The sequence below is a fragment of the Lemur catta genome, chromosome 6 (genome assembly GCF_020740605.2).
Source record: "Lemur catta isolate mLemCat1 chromosome 6, mLemCat1.pri, whole genome shotgun sequence".
Taxonomy (NCBI): domain Eukaryota; kingdom Metazoa; phylum Chordata; class Mammalia; order Primates; family Lemuridae; genus Lemur; species Lemur catta.
The window spans coordinates 19,838,255-19,853,314 of record NC_059133.1 but is presented as its reverse complement, the minus strand read 5'-3'; the positions used below and the strand labels follow the sequence as shown (position 1 = coordinate 19,853,314).

Here is a 15,060-nt window from a genome sequence, read left to right as displayed (position 1 = left end):
CACTATGAATAAAAATTAAATATTTGTAATTTTTTTAGCTTATTACATGAAATATGTAAAGAGATTACTGCTTATATAGTTTTCAAAGAGAAGGATAGTTACCTAATAGTTTGAAGGAGGTAACTTAAAAAATTAATATTCTTTAAAGCAGAAAATCTCACATGATTGCAATGGGAAAATATTAAGTACTATCATTGAATTGAATGAGATTTTAGTCCAAACCAAAAGTAAATATTTTTTAAAATTAAATATAATATTATTGGAAGGAGAGTGTGCCCTAAATGAATGAATTGATGTGACATTTTAATTTGTGAATTTTATAGACATAGCAAATGCCTGCTCAGGTTTTAAAGGTGAGTTAATAAGTGGTCCTTATGTACGAGGCAAAGTGACTTCTTTATTTCTCTGCTATAAATAAATGAGAAAAATACACTTGATAAGTTTTTTATGTGTTTGAATGAATATTTCTAATCCTAGTGAATGAAAATGCCACCTGGTATCTCCTTTTCACTTTTCTGTGGTATCTCTTATATTTAAAAACTTTTGCGTTTAAAGCACTATTTCTAGGCAAACTGAGGTTCATTCCATTTCTTGTGTTTTATAAAACACATGCCTCTGACAGTGTCAAATTTTCCATTGTATCACTCTTGATGAGTTTTCATAGTAAGAGAACAGGGTTGGACACCTTATTAATTTGATAATTAAAAACAGAAAGGCTTTGGTCAGATATACACTGAATTATCAGGTATAGATGAAAACCTAGCTCAGTGATGGCAGCATACACCAGCCGAACAGAGAAAATGATTATAATAACATTTTTAAAAAGAGTGTTTTATCCGTGTGTTGGGCGCTCCCCAGGTAACATCTTATTGTGGTGGCGTTTATTTGATTAGAAATGCAAAACGAAGGCACAGTGCCTTAATTGGCTTACTCAAGAGATGACAGAGGAATCTGTCAAAGTTGGGAATAAGAACCATGACTTTGGACCATAGTCACCATTATAATCACCAGACTCTGCCTTAGTTTATAAAATACTTGACAAAAAAGTATTTAGGAATTTTATTTTCAAACTTGAGATTTCTTTGAAATTTAGTTGCGTTTTTCAATGGGAGACTCATTCTAAGAGCTGGTTTTGCTATCTTTGATTGAAGGATCCCTATGAAGATTTTTTTTGTTTACCAAATTAATTTGCTTAGGGATAGAACAAAATTAGTAATTTCCAAGTTGTGTGACCTCAACGAAAAATTGAGCTATGTGTCTAGGATTCTTGGATTAGTTTTCTCAGAAAAGCTAGAAAAACAGTTAGCACCATGCTTGAGAAAGAGAATCCACTAAATGAATGCTAGATATTGTCATTGTTGTTATAATTGTAGAGTGGCTTTAGAAAAAACAAAGCCAAACCCAAACCTCTCCTTTCAGTGATCTATAGAGAGAAATTATTGGTGGAGGAAGGCAAAAAAAAAAAAAAAAAGGTATTCCTTGAACAGTGATCCAAGGTGATCCTCAGCATTAGTGGAACTCCAGAATTGTTGAGACCAGCTCTGCCACGCGTTTGGTATTAACCGCAGGTTTATAAGATAATTATATACAAAGTGCCTTGGCCTGGAGCCTGGCATATGATGGGCATTTCCCCTTTGCCTCATTGATTTTCACATAAAACCAGTTGATAGAATCCAATGTGAAAAAAAAAAAATCATGAAGAACTGTGTTTTTTTGTAAGGGGCAGGAGCATTTGGAAATTGGAAGCCCCTGCTTTCTAATGTAGCAGGCAGTGTAAATCATAGCTGTCTAATAGTGTTCAAGTATGAGATCATCGTCTAAATGGAATTCTTGAGATGCTTTTTAATCACGGAATGTTCCTCCTGGTCAGAGGAGTGGCAAATGCACAGGGAAGCATTTGAGAGTTTGCACATGGAGCTGATTACAGTCAGGCATTATTAGCCTTCCTGGAAAACAGTCATTGATAAGAAGCATTTAATCAGGTAAAGGTACAATAGTATTGTAGAAGTGTAGGGAGCTAGAAGATGCACTCACTTATAGTCTAGCATTGGACTATACAGATGACATAGAAGGCATTAAACTTGGAAATTAATGTCCAGAAACTGACATGCAGATTTGTTCAACTTGAATTACAATGTGGGTGTTCTGGAATTGCTTCCATGTAAAAAAAATTATGGCAAACACCTAGTATGTTCCAGACACTGTAAACCCGTTTAATTCTATTAACAACTCCATGAAAAAGGGACTATTTTAATTCTAATTTTACAGGTGAGAAAACTGAGGCACAGAGAGGGTAAATAATTTACTCAAGGTCACACAGCTTGTAAAGGACAGAGCTGGGTTTCAAATGAGACATTCTGTGCCCATTGTGCTTACTCATTACATTATGTTATGTCTCTAATGGGGTGTTTTTCCTCTTCCCGTTTGCTGTCTTGAAATTAAGCCACTCATTTAGGTTCAGGGAGTTACTTGGACTGCAATGTAGCCAACAGCTTCTGGACGTAATGGCAAGTCCGGGCTATTCTGCTAATCAGTTGTATTATTGAAGTCTTTCCCCAAGGGAGGCTGAGGGTGAGTCTGGTCTCTTTACAAGTGTGTGTATCCTCCCTTTGAAGACATGGAACCAGTCCCTGTGTTATGTCTGTTCTCAGCACTCAGAGGTTGTGTATTAAACATACATACCAGACGTGTGCTTCCTACCCCATCGACAAAGGCAGGTGCGTTAAAGCATCATCTGAGCTTGGGCAACCCTGGGTTCTGATTGCTCCAACATCCTTTACTCCCCTGCCTGCATGACCTCAGGCAACTTGGCTGCAAGAAGTGATTCCATTCAGCCAAACCAGATCAAGTCTCACCTCTGCTCCACAGCACCTCACTCACAGTTAAAGCCAGTGCCCTTTGAATGGCCTTCAAGGCCCTGTATGATCTGTAGGACCTTGAGAAGTCTCTCTGACTTCATCTCTGACATTCCTTTCCTGCCTCCCTCTACTCCAGACTTACAGGCCTCCTTGCTCTTGCCGGGGACTCACCGGACCCACTCCTGTCCCAGATTTGGCACCATCTCCTTTTGCCTTAATGCTTTTCTCCCAAGTTGCCTGATGACTCATCCCTCACTTTCTTCAAGTCTCTGCTCAAAGGTCCCCTTCCCAGGGAGGACTTTTCTGGTCACCCTATTTAAACATGAAGCTCATGTTCCCTCCTCCTCCCCTCTTCCCTTCCCTCCACCTTGCTTTATTTTATTCCCCCTCTGTCTTAGGCAGGGTTCCCTAAAAGCAGAGCCTGAGGCAGGGATTTGGGGGGAAGCCTAGAGTGTGACTTATAAAGGGAGAACGCTTCCTTATAAAATGGGAGGGAGGGAGTAAAGCAAGGTAGGAGAGGAGAAAGAACCAGGCAAGGATGCCACCTCAGGGAATGCACAGGGGGAGGTCCTGGAGCATGAACAATAGAGTCTGCCCTTTGGGGCAGGTGGGGCCAGCCTTTTATATCTCTGCACCAGCCAATCACTGGCTTTGGGCTGCCCGTTGTGGGGGGGAGTGCTAATTGGAGGCCACCAGAAGGCAACCTAGGCAAATACAGCAACTGAGATCTATTATTAATAGCAGTTCTGGAAGTGGAAGTGTGCTGGTCGGATAAAGGGACCTGGGACAGGCGCTGCAGTGTCTATGACAGCTCCCCCTCTGCACCACTCGGATCCACCTGTGTCTCACATGACATTCCCTCCATCCAGGTACAGCTTCTCCAAGACTCTATGGTCATAATTCCCGAGGAATCTTTCAGAGAAGAGCTATTAGGACAGACTCCACCCCCACCGTGACAGCTGCCCGCCCCCATTTTCCATTCCCCTCACTGCTGTTGGCTTACCTGGTGGGTTGACCCAGACCTGCACCCCTGAGGGGTCTGAACCCCTGGTTAACAAACCTTACCAGGTCATGGTTGCTGTACTTGACCTTTTACAGTTAAAACTAGACAAGGCAGTATCGGGAGATGTCCCAGTGGCTTACCTAGGTGCCAGACACATTTCTTCCTGCTCCCACGATGAAGCAATAGTCCTAATTCCTCCTGAGGACCAGGATCAGTTACCCTTGCCACTATGTGACTCGTTGCCTTGCCTTCTGGTCTTGGCATGGGGACCCCAAAGTGACAGGGCAGCACCATATATTTAATGAGACTTCAAATATGTTCCCAAATAGAGGAATTCTTCCTTGTGAGTCAGGACTCCTAGACCCACAGAGCCTAAAGTTGAAGAGATGAGATACTTCTCAAGTGGGTACCAGGATTGGTAGCTAGTGGGACCACTCCTCCCAGCCAGTGTTTCTCAGACCTGTATATTCTGTCTATCGGGGACATGGCGCCATGTAATAGCTGTTGGTTTATGGAATACACCACATCCTGGAGGATCACACCTTATTCTCACAGAGTTCTTCTCAAAGCTGCTGCCTCAGCTGTATCTCTGAGTCTTCTTCAGCTCCGGCAGGCTGCCGGCTTCCAGATGGTGTGGTATGTGGTAGGGCCAGTGGATCCCACTGTCATGTGTCCACTGCTGTGCCATCTTTGCCAGCAGCTGAGGGTGTTGGTCTGAGGCAATGTTATGTGAGATCCCATGTTGGTGAGTCAGACACTCTATGAGACCTTGGATAGCTGCTGGCGGAGACTTGCAGCCTGAAACATGGAATATGTGTCAGCCCCAGGCAGGATGAATTGTTACCCTTTCCAGGATAGAAGGGGTCTGATACAAACAACTTGTGACCAAGAGGCTGGTTTGTCTCCTCAGGGCTTGTGGCACAGCACTGGTGTGCGCTGACAGCAGTGGCGAGATTAGTGTTGGTGAGCAGGAGCTCACGCACAGCCTCTATCCCTGCTGCCATGGTTACCCCACTCTCGAGTCCACTGCTCCGGCACTGTGTGGCCAAGGACAGAAGCTGGCTATCATCGGCTGGCCAAGTCAGACTGCCCTTTGGCTGTCTAGTGCCTCGTCCAAGCAGAAGCTCTCTGGTCTGTGTTCACCTGCAATCTAGAAATCTCACACTCCGTGTGCACTCCCATAGGTTGATCCACATGTCTCTTCCCTAGACTGCCTTCTCCATGGTCTTCCAATAGTGTTCTTCCTAGCTAAGCCATTCTCCACTGCCTGACCCACCAGCTAAGCCACTCACCACTGCCCATGCGTCCGTGTACATCCTTACCTTGGAATGTTTCTCTCTCCATACTACATGGGCGACCAGGAGACTGCTCAAAGCTCTACCTGTCGGGAGGATTTCCCTTCATCACTGACTTTGATCTTTTCTGATTTTATATGTATCAAGCAATACCCTTGTTAGCTGCCCATATATGTTGCTCCTAGTTTCCATCAGCCATCTCTGAGATCCCTGCGAGTCAGATCCCATAACTGTCATCCCGAATTTGCTGCCCTTGCCTGTGATGGTTAAGTGCTGCCACTGGCCTCCGCTGTGCCAGGATTCTAACATCCCAGTTGCCACTCGTTCTGGAACAGCAGCTCCTACTGTGAGACCCAGCCTGCAGAGGACAGCAGCTTCTGAGCTTCTCAGTGGTGCTGGGGTCCCCATCACCACTGCCTTCTCTATTGTCTTAGTAAAGGGAGTATCCCCCAGGGCCTCCTCAGGAATATGGTTTGTGGGTTTTCTGGTCTTATATAGTAAATATATTACTGCATATTCATTTCTTTGAGCCTTTTGATCTCATCCTCTGTAATTTGCTATCATAGTTCTGACATTTCTCCTTTTAAGAAAATAAGTTAAAGAGAGAACTTTTAATTGATGCGGGAGTATGATTAACATTGAAAATGTAACAGTCATGGAATTTTTGTATTCCAAATAACAGAGATCAAAACTTTAGTTAAAGGAATAGAATATAGCCAATTCTCACTAATTCATCTCGATGATTGGTTCAAGTTCGGTGGTTTTTATACCAGGCATTAAAAAATGAAATAGGCCTATAAATTAGGTTTATTTATAAATGAAGGAAAAGAAAGGCTGTGAACCTGGGCCAAAGAAGGGATACTCTGGTGACCTTGGGCATTCTCTCCGGGAATGGATATTAGTGGCAAGAGGAGCAATGTTGGACACGCCTATTAGATCATGACCTGACTTCATCAGCTTCAGGTGTTTATTCAAAGTGGCAGTCTCTGATGGTCAGTTTGAAAGGCAGAAGTCACTGATAGTCACATCCACTTCAAAGATGTGCTAGGCTCACTAACTTAACCACAAGAAACTCTCAAGTTAATTTAAAAAAAAAAAGAAGTTAAGGTGACCGTATCATATGCACAATGCAATAATGACTAGAAATTATATTAAAAGTTAAAATTATATTTAAAAAAGTCATCAGGCTCCTCTTAACATCTCTATTTTGTTTAAACTTCCAAGAGCCACATTAGGGAGTTTACAGGGACCCTTTCCCTAGGCCTTTGCCAGGATGTTAAGTCCTGTGCCATGGGACAGTGGCCCTATGTTAGTTTGCTAGGACTGCTGTACCAGAGTATCACAAACTGTCTGGCTTAAAACAACAAAAACTTGCTCTGTCGCAATTCTGGAGGCCAGAAGTCCAAGATCAAGGTGTTGGCAGGACCACACACTCTCTCTGAAGTCGCTGAAGGGGGATTCATCCTTGTTGCTTCCTTGCTTCTGGTAGTTGCCAGTAAACCTTGGCAGTCCTTGGCTTGTAGATGCTTTACTTCAACTTCTGCCTTTGTTGTCACGTGGCCTTCTCCCCTGGGACTCTGTGTCTACGTGTTCAAATTCCCTTCTTCTTTTAGGGACATCAGTCATTGGGTTAGGGTTCATCCTAATCCAGTGTGACCTCATCTTAACTTGATGACATCTGCAAAGACCCCATTTCCAAGTAGGATCACATTCACAGGCACTGGGGGTTAGGATTTCAACATATCTTTTTTGGAGAACACAATTCAACCCACTCCCCGTATTGACAAATTCTCCCTTACCCAACTTTATCACCTCCTCCCTCCAAATCCATCATATTCAGGATCCATTCCCAGCCATACTTCCCTGCTTCCTTCTAGAAATGTTAGATCCTACAGATCCTGCTCCTGGTAACTTCTCCTACCCCAGAAGTATATTTTCTCATCTAAAGTTTATTTTCTCTCTTTTTCCAACTTCTTTCAAATATTTTTACAATAACCAAATTCTTTAAGTGCTTCTCAAAGCTTAATGCATTCTCAATACCTATGGAGTGAAGCAAGCCATATCCTATTTCTTGACATTAACACATTTTACATAGTAACACACAGAAACAGTCTCTACTACCCCAAAGATATATGCTGTGTCATTCAAAGTTCTCATTTGCAGTCAGCAGAATGCACTTGAGCTAAAGTGGAATGAAATTTAGTGAAGAATGTTAGGAAGCATTCAGACTTCTTGGGAGGACCAGGTCTGGATACTCTATCACCAGGAAAAAAGCAGCAGACAGTGTGTTTTTTTTTTTTTTTTTTTTTTTTTGAGACAGAATCTCACCCTGTTGCCCAGGCTAGAGTGCCATGGCATCAGCCTAGCTCACGGCAACCTCAAACTCCTGGGCTCAAGCAATGCTTTGCCTCAGCCTCCCAAGTAGCTGGGACTACAGGCATGTGCCACCATGCCCAGCTAATTTTTTTCTTCTATATGTATTTTTAGCTGTCCAGATCATTTCTTTCTATTTTTAGTAGAGACGGGGTCTCACTCTTGCTCAGGCTGGTCTCGAACTCCTAACCTCAAGCAATCCTCCCACCTTGGCCTCCCAGAGTGCTAGGATTACAGGCATGAGCCACTGCGCCTGGCCCAGACAGTGTGTTATATCATACCACTCAAATGTTCTGGATAAAACACAGCTGCCACCACTGCCTGCCTCTAAGTACTGGTTATATTCTGACTTGTTCCAGAAATTCTGCCACAGTAGTCACAGAGGAACTGGTGACCTCCAGAGTTGCATTTGTTACCATGTGCATTGTCATTTCCTCCTTTGCATTGTCATTTCCCCCTGTACACGGCATCCTCTTGTTCCATATTCCTGTATCCGAATTTCACTTATGTGCTTCTGATTTAGTGGAATCTACCTCACATGCTTGCATTATCGCTGCAAGTAAGCCTAGGAAAAGTAGTTTTCTCTGCTATTCAGGCAAGACACAAAATATTAAGAAGTAGTTAAGATATGGGACAGCTACAAATGACAGTTGTCTACTACATACGTTTTTGCTCCTAGTCTAATTTTTAGTTTTCTACTTTCGATAGAGATATGGACACAAAACATAGTTTTCTTTCCTCTTAATTTTAACTGTAAGAAAAGCAATGGCATAAGCATAATGTTACATGGCAACTGAGCTCAGTGTGGGGGTGCAGTAGAGAGTAGTGGGGACTGTGGTAAACAGGAGAGCCAATTGTAGCCATAAGACAATGTGGGCCTAATAATTCCAGGTCTTCAGATTTTTCAGAATAAACCAGAAGTCCAAGATGTTTTTTCTTTCTTTTTAAAAAAGTAATCTCCTGATTTTTAAATGCTGGCAATTAATCCAAATTCTTAAAAAACAAAAGCCATACACACCTCATACCACATAAACAAAACATGTCAATGGGCCAGATGTAGCCACTGGGCTGTCAGTTTGTTACCTGTGGCTTAGGCCTTTGGCATTAAAAAAAGCCAGAGAAGCCAGGAGCAGTGGCTCACGCCTGTAATCCTAGCACTTTGGGAGGCTGAGGCGGGAGGATTGCTTGAAGTCAGGAGTTTGAGACCAGCCTGAGCAAGGGCAAGACCCCATCTCTACAAAAAAATAGAAAAATTAGCCAGGCATGGCGGCAGGCACCTGTAGTCCCAACTACTTAGGAGGCTGAGGCAGGAGATCTCTGGAGCCCAGAAATTGAGGTTGCAGTGAGCTATGATGACACCACTGCACTATAGCTGGGGCAACAGAGCAAGACCTTGTCCCGCCACCCCCTGCCCCCCAGAAAAAAGCTAAAGACGTTTTTTCTACTGACCACCTAATCATCCCTACTGAGGCCAGGAGCACTGACTCTCTGCTTAAATGAGGGCACAGGAAAGGGTAAAATTACTTAGAACAAAACAGCAACACCTCAAAATCTGTGAAACTGTGCTAGGTGCTAGGGACACTTGGTTCCTGACTTTATGAGCTCATACTCTCCTGGAAGAGGAAAATATTAATTTTACTAATAAAAGTTACACAAATATAGGTACCGTGAGAACGCTGATTGAGTGGGGTGACCAGGTACATTTTGAGAACCTTTTGAATCTCCTGCACTGAAAATCATGCCATTGAGATCCTGTTTCAAATCTTAAACTAGTCAGATTTGAAATACCTCCTCCCTTCTTTAAGGTTTACCATTTATTGATTATCAAGTCCTAGGAATTATGCTAAGGGTTTTGTAGCTCTGCCTCATTTAGTGTTCACAATAGTCCTATCTTCCTTTCACAAGTGAGGGAACTGAGGTCCAAAGAGGTTAAATAACTTGCTCAAAGTCACATTGCTAAAAAATACCACAGTCAGCTTTGAACCCAGGACTATCTGTCTCCAGAACATGTTCTCTCTCTCTCTTTTTTTTTTTTGAGACAGAGTCTCACTCTGTTGCCTGGGCTGGAATACAGTGGCATCATCACAGCTCACTGCAACCTCAAACTCCTGGGCTCAAGGGATCCTCCTGCCTCAGCCTCCTGAGTAGCTGGGACTACAGGCGTGTGCCACCACACCCAGCTAACTTTTTCTATATTTTGTAGAAATGGAGGCGGGGGGGTCTCACTCTTGCTCAGGCTGGTCTCGAACTCCTGGCCTCAAGCAATCCTCCCACCTCAGCCTCCCAGAGTGCTAGGATTACAGGCTTGAGCCACCACGCCCAGCCCAGAACGTGTTCTCCTAATCCTTCTTCAGTATTGCTTCTCCAGAACCTGTACACAATGTCTACTTAGGTAAAGCACTCGTGGTTTGTCCGGCGCTCTCCGATTAGCTCTTGTGGCACCCTGGGAGCGACAGGCTGGTGTCAAATCTGGGTTGTGCTCTCACTTCCCCTGCCGCAGCTGGGTGATCCTTGGGCAAGATTTTTTAACTATTCTGAGTCTCAGTCTCCAGAACTGTAAAATGGGGATAAATCTTTCTTCCTAAGACTGTTTTGAGGATTAAAGGAGCTAATATGTATTAAAAACAAGACCATCTCACAGAGTGCCTGGAGTGTAGGAGGGAGCAGTATCCTTCAGTCTCCTTCCTTCTTCCCGTTAGAACAGCAGCTCAGTGATTGTGTGAAAGACAATCTGAGGTGAATGTGTCCCTTTCAGGAGGCAAACATGAATACTGTATTGGTTTGCTAGTGCTGCCATAACAAAATACCATGTACTGGGTGGCTTAAACGACAGAAATTTCTTTTCTCAAGCTTTGGAGGCTAGAAGTCCAAGATCAAGGTGCCATTTGATTTCTTCTGAGGTCTCTGTTCTTGGTTTGCAGATAATCACCTTCTTGCTGTGCTCTCACATGGCCCTTCTCTGTGCACACGCATGCCTGGTGTCTCCCTGTGTGTGCACATTTCTTCCTATAAGGACACCACTCAGATTAGGGCCCTCCCCTAAGGGCCTCGTGTAACCTAAATCACCTCTTTAAACACCTTATCTCCAAATACAGTCCCATTCTGAGGTTCTGGGGGTTAGGACTTCAACATGAATTTTGGGGGACACATTTCGGCTCATAACAAATATTTACCATAAGTAAGCAAGCAAATGGATTTTAAAAACACATAAAGTTATTTGCAAGTTCAGCTCAGTCTGTGCTCCAAATGTTATTATCTACAAAACAAAACAGAACCTTCTCTGAAATTAATGGGAACATTTGAATTGCAAGTAAATGTTCTGTGAGTGCCTAGAGGATAGTTAGCGTATCTTAAGCAATTAGACCCCTGGGGCTCAGATGTTTACTGGACGATTGTGTCTGTGAACAGTGAGTATGTACTTCCCTAGTGTGCAAAGGACCAGCAGCCCTCAGACTGCAAAGATCTATATTTGGAGAAACAACAATGACGATGTCACCCTAAAAAGAATGAAGATTCTCTGATCTGAAAGACAAACTGCAGGCAAACATGGAAAGAAAACCAAACGGGACAAATAGCTATTACGGATAATTAAAGTCCTCCAACTCCTAAGAAAGGAGTTCTTTTTTTCTCTCTTATTCTTAACTGAATTTCCCCTCCCCTACTCTTTTTATAAAACTTGTTTCTTGGCAGGGATGAATAGATCCTTACCCCTGTCTATAATAAAGGAGTGATGTCTGATCCACCAATTCCATTCAATTGATCAAGGATTCATTGGATCCATGCTGAGCACCGAGAGTAAAGAGAGTAGGAAATTTTTCCTGGCTCAGGGAGACCTTTGATCATTCATGTATACAAATCAGCAACTATTGACTCACTACTGACTCTGCTGACAAAAATAATGTGATGAGTGCTCTAACAGGGCAACGTGTAAAATGCTAAGGAAACACCAAGGATGATGTAGACCCTAACATTTTAGTCAATGTCTCCTTATTTATTAGTGGTAATATTTTACTCTTTGTCGTGTAGGCTCAGTTAATCTTAACCACAGCTCTGTGAGATAAATATTGTGTTTATCATACAGATGAGGAAACGTGACATTCAGAAAGGCCAAGTTACTTGCCCAAAGTCACTTAGCTAATGTGTAAGTGGCAGAGCTGGTGATCAACTCCAGGGGATCTAACTGCCCGGAAGCCTGGTGTGATCCATCCCGCGGGGTGAAGTGGTCTTCCGGCCTGAGCTGGGCTGTGCAAGAAATGGCCCACGCTTTTCATGTCTTTAAGACAAATCAAATCTGACTTTGAGGCCCCTGCCTGGTGGAAATTAAATTTCAGTCAATTTTGGTGCCCCCTTTTGCCACAAACAGGTTGTGCAAAGGACTCACAAACAGCTCACAAGGTGCCTCCATTTGCTGTTGACCTCAAGGTCCCTTGAAGTGGTGCCTCATCTGCCACTTTGGACAAAAAGAACCAGGATCCAGTGCCCAGGACTGTCCCCACAGCTCCCAATCTCATGCCTCCAATTGGGGAGCTGGCTTCAGGTCAGGCAGCCATAGGTCCCTTTCGTGGGGAGCCCACATCTCCTTTCTTTGGGGCCATTTTCCCTTTTCTCATTATCCTCTCCCCCTTCCTTCCCATCCTCCATACAGTAACGTTCTCCCTCTGGAAAGTCTCGGGACATCTAAGATGACGGCCATGTACAGAGAGGGTGCCCGTGTTGGTTTGGGCCCTCTAAGAAAGCAGACACCAAGACAGGATTAGCTACCTATGAGCTTTATTGAGGGAAAATGGGGAAGGAGCTGGAGGAGGCTGGGAGCGTTCAGATGGCTGCTGCCTGTGTAGGAGAGAGGGAAGGAGAAGGGTTAGGGAGGAAGACTTTCAGGCCACACCACAGGACTAGGAAGCCCTGGCAAGGCCAGTGGGGAGTCCTGGAGCCAGTCACCTGTAGAGGCGCTGCCTATTGCAGGAAAGGGCCAGCCTCACACCCCTGCTGTGCTCAGTCCTTGGCAGAATAGCAGCGGCTGTTCTCACGCCAGAGCTGTGGTACATTCAGGGCACAGCAGCTGGGGCTGTCTTCAATTAAGCTCCTTAAAGCCCCACGGTGCCTGAAAAGACCAGTCTTTATTACCCTTCATCTAAAGCATCTGTGTGGATAGAGAGATGCTAAACTTATAACCAGTAACAATTTTAGCAATAGTAATAGTGTTTACCATTTATAAATATAAAGCTCTTTTATGTGTCAGGCACTGCACTAAATTACTTACATGCATCAATCATTGAATAACCCTATGAGGAAGCTATTACAATTAGCTCATTTTAGGGATAGGGACTGCTATGGGCTGAATTGTGTCCCCCCTAAATTCATATGTTGAAGTTATAACTCTCAGTATCAGAGACCCTTAGAGTGGGTCCTAATCTGACTGATGTCCTTCTAAGAAGAAAAAATTTGGACACAGAGATACGTAGAAGAAAGCATATATGAAGACACAGGGAGTAGACAGCCATTCACAACCCAAGGAGAGAGGCCTCAGAAGAAACCAAGGCCCACTGACCCCTTGATCTTGGATTCCTGGCTCCAGAACTGTAGGAAAATAGGTTTCCATTGTTTAAGCCACCCAGTCTGTGGTACTTTGTTATAGCGTCCTTAGCAGACTCATATAAGGATATTATGGCTTCGAGTGGTCAAGTTAGCCAAAGTCACAGAGCCAGCAGTGGGAGGGACAGCACATCGGGCTCCTCTCAGTCCAGAGTCCATTTTCTCAAACACTCTCCTCTACTGGGGCTACCTGGTTGAGCAGGGCTGCAAAGTAACAGACATAGATGACAAAGTGAATCAGGGAGGTCATGAGACAGAGCACAGCCTGGCATGGTGGGAAATGCACGTGAAAGGGGCCCAGGAGACCTGCTGGCAAAGGAACAGGTTTCACATCTTCCTCTACCCTCCACTGGCTGTGACATCTTGGCCAATCCATTCTTGCTTTCTGAACTGCAGTTATATTTTGTGTCAAATGGGAGTGTTAGATTTCCTGTGTCTCACTGAGCTGTGCTAATAATCGAATAAGATAATTGTATGAAATTGCAGAGAATGGGAAGGGCAGAGGGAAAGAACTGAATTTGCTTCATATAAATATTAGTGTGGTTGTTACATATTATCCCTGTTTTAGCTAATGCTAATCATACTATCATAATAATGTGTCGATATTAGAGCATCAGTTTTCCATGCTGCTTAAATTATATATGTTTTGTTGCCAGAAATTCATGGAGACAGTGGATTATAAAGTCCTATCATCCAAATGATTCTCAGAGCTAGCAGCATCAATGTTCCATCTAGCAGCGTGGACTCAATAAATGATTACAAGGATTCATGTAGTAAAAATAGCTGACATATACTGAGTTTATATTATGTGTCAAATTTGGTTCTAAATGACCTAAATATAATAATTCATTTATGGCAATCTTAAGAACAACCACATGAAGAAGAAACTATTATTATAACTATTATTCCTAGCTTGCAGATGAAGAAACTGAAGCCCAGAGAGGTTAAGTAAGTAGGCCAAAGTCACACAGCTAAGTAAGTGGAAGAGTTAACATTCAAACTTAGGCATACTGGCTCCTGGACTAGACATAGATTGGGGAAGAAATGAGGCATCTAGGATAGCTTCAAGATTTTTGCCAGAGCACCAAAGTAACAAAATTGTCATTACTTGGGATAGGAAAGACTTCAGGAATTAATTTTTTTTTAGGGGAACTCAGTTTGGATATGTTAAGTTTGAGATGCCTGTGATGTGTCCAAAGAGATGCTAAATAACTCTGGTTATGAACATTGGAATCTGTCCGCATATACCTGGTATTTCTAAAGCCCAGAGACCAGATTAGATCACTTAGGGGATAAATAGACAGCAAGAGATCCAAGAACTGAGTCCTGGGCATTCCAGTGTTTATAGGTCCAGGAAATAAGGAATCAGCGTAAGAGACAGAACAGAAGAAGTGGTCAGAGAAGTAGGAAGAACCAATTAAGTGTGATTTCCTGGAAGAAAATAAAGTGGCCAAGGAAGAGAGAGTGACCAATTTGTTGATTAGATCAGATGAGGACTGAAAATGACCCTTGGACTGAGCTATATGGAGGACATTGACAGCCTTAAGACGAGTGGCTTTGGTGGGCAGGTTTGGGATACCTGGACCAGGAAAGAATGGGAGGAAAGGACTTGAAGACAGTAATTTCAGAGTTTTTCTTAAAAAAGAAAGAAGAGAGGCCGGGCGTGGTGGCTCACGCCTGTAATCCTAGCACTCTGGGAGGCCGAGGCGGGTGGATCGCTCGAGGTCAGGAGTTCGAGACCAGCCTGAGCAAGAGCGAGACCCCATCTCTACTAAAAATAGAAAGAAATTATCTGGCCAACTAAAATATATATAGAAAAAATTAGCCGGGCATGGTGGCGCATGCCTGTAGTCCCAGCTACTCGGGAGGCTGAGGCAGTAGGATCGCTTAAGCCCAGGAGTTTGAGGTTGCTGTGAGCTAGGCTGATGCCACGGTGCTC

At 43.6% G+C, this 15,060-nt stretch overlaps 1 protein-coding gene across 4 annotated transcripts in view; it reads left to right on the top strand.

Moving 5' to 3' along the window:
• SLC17A8 (solute carrier family 17 member 8) overlaps positions 1–15,060 on the top strand; it is a 54,002-nt gene that overhangs the window by 5,050 nt on the left and 33,892 nt on the right. The window lies entirely within an intron of this gene.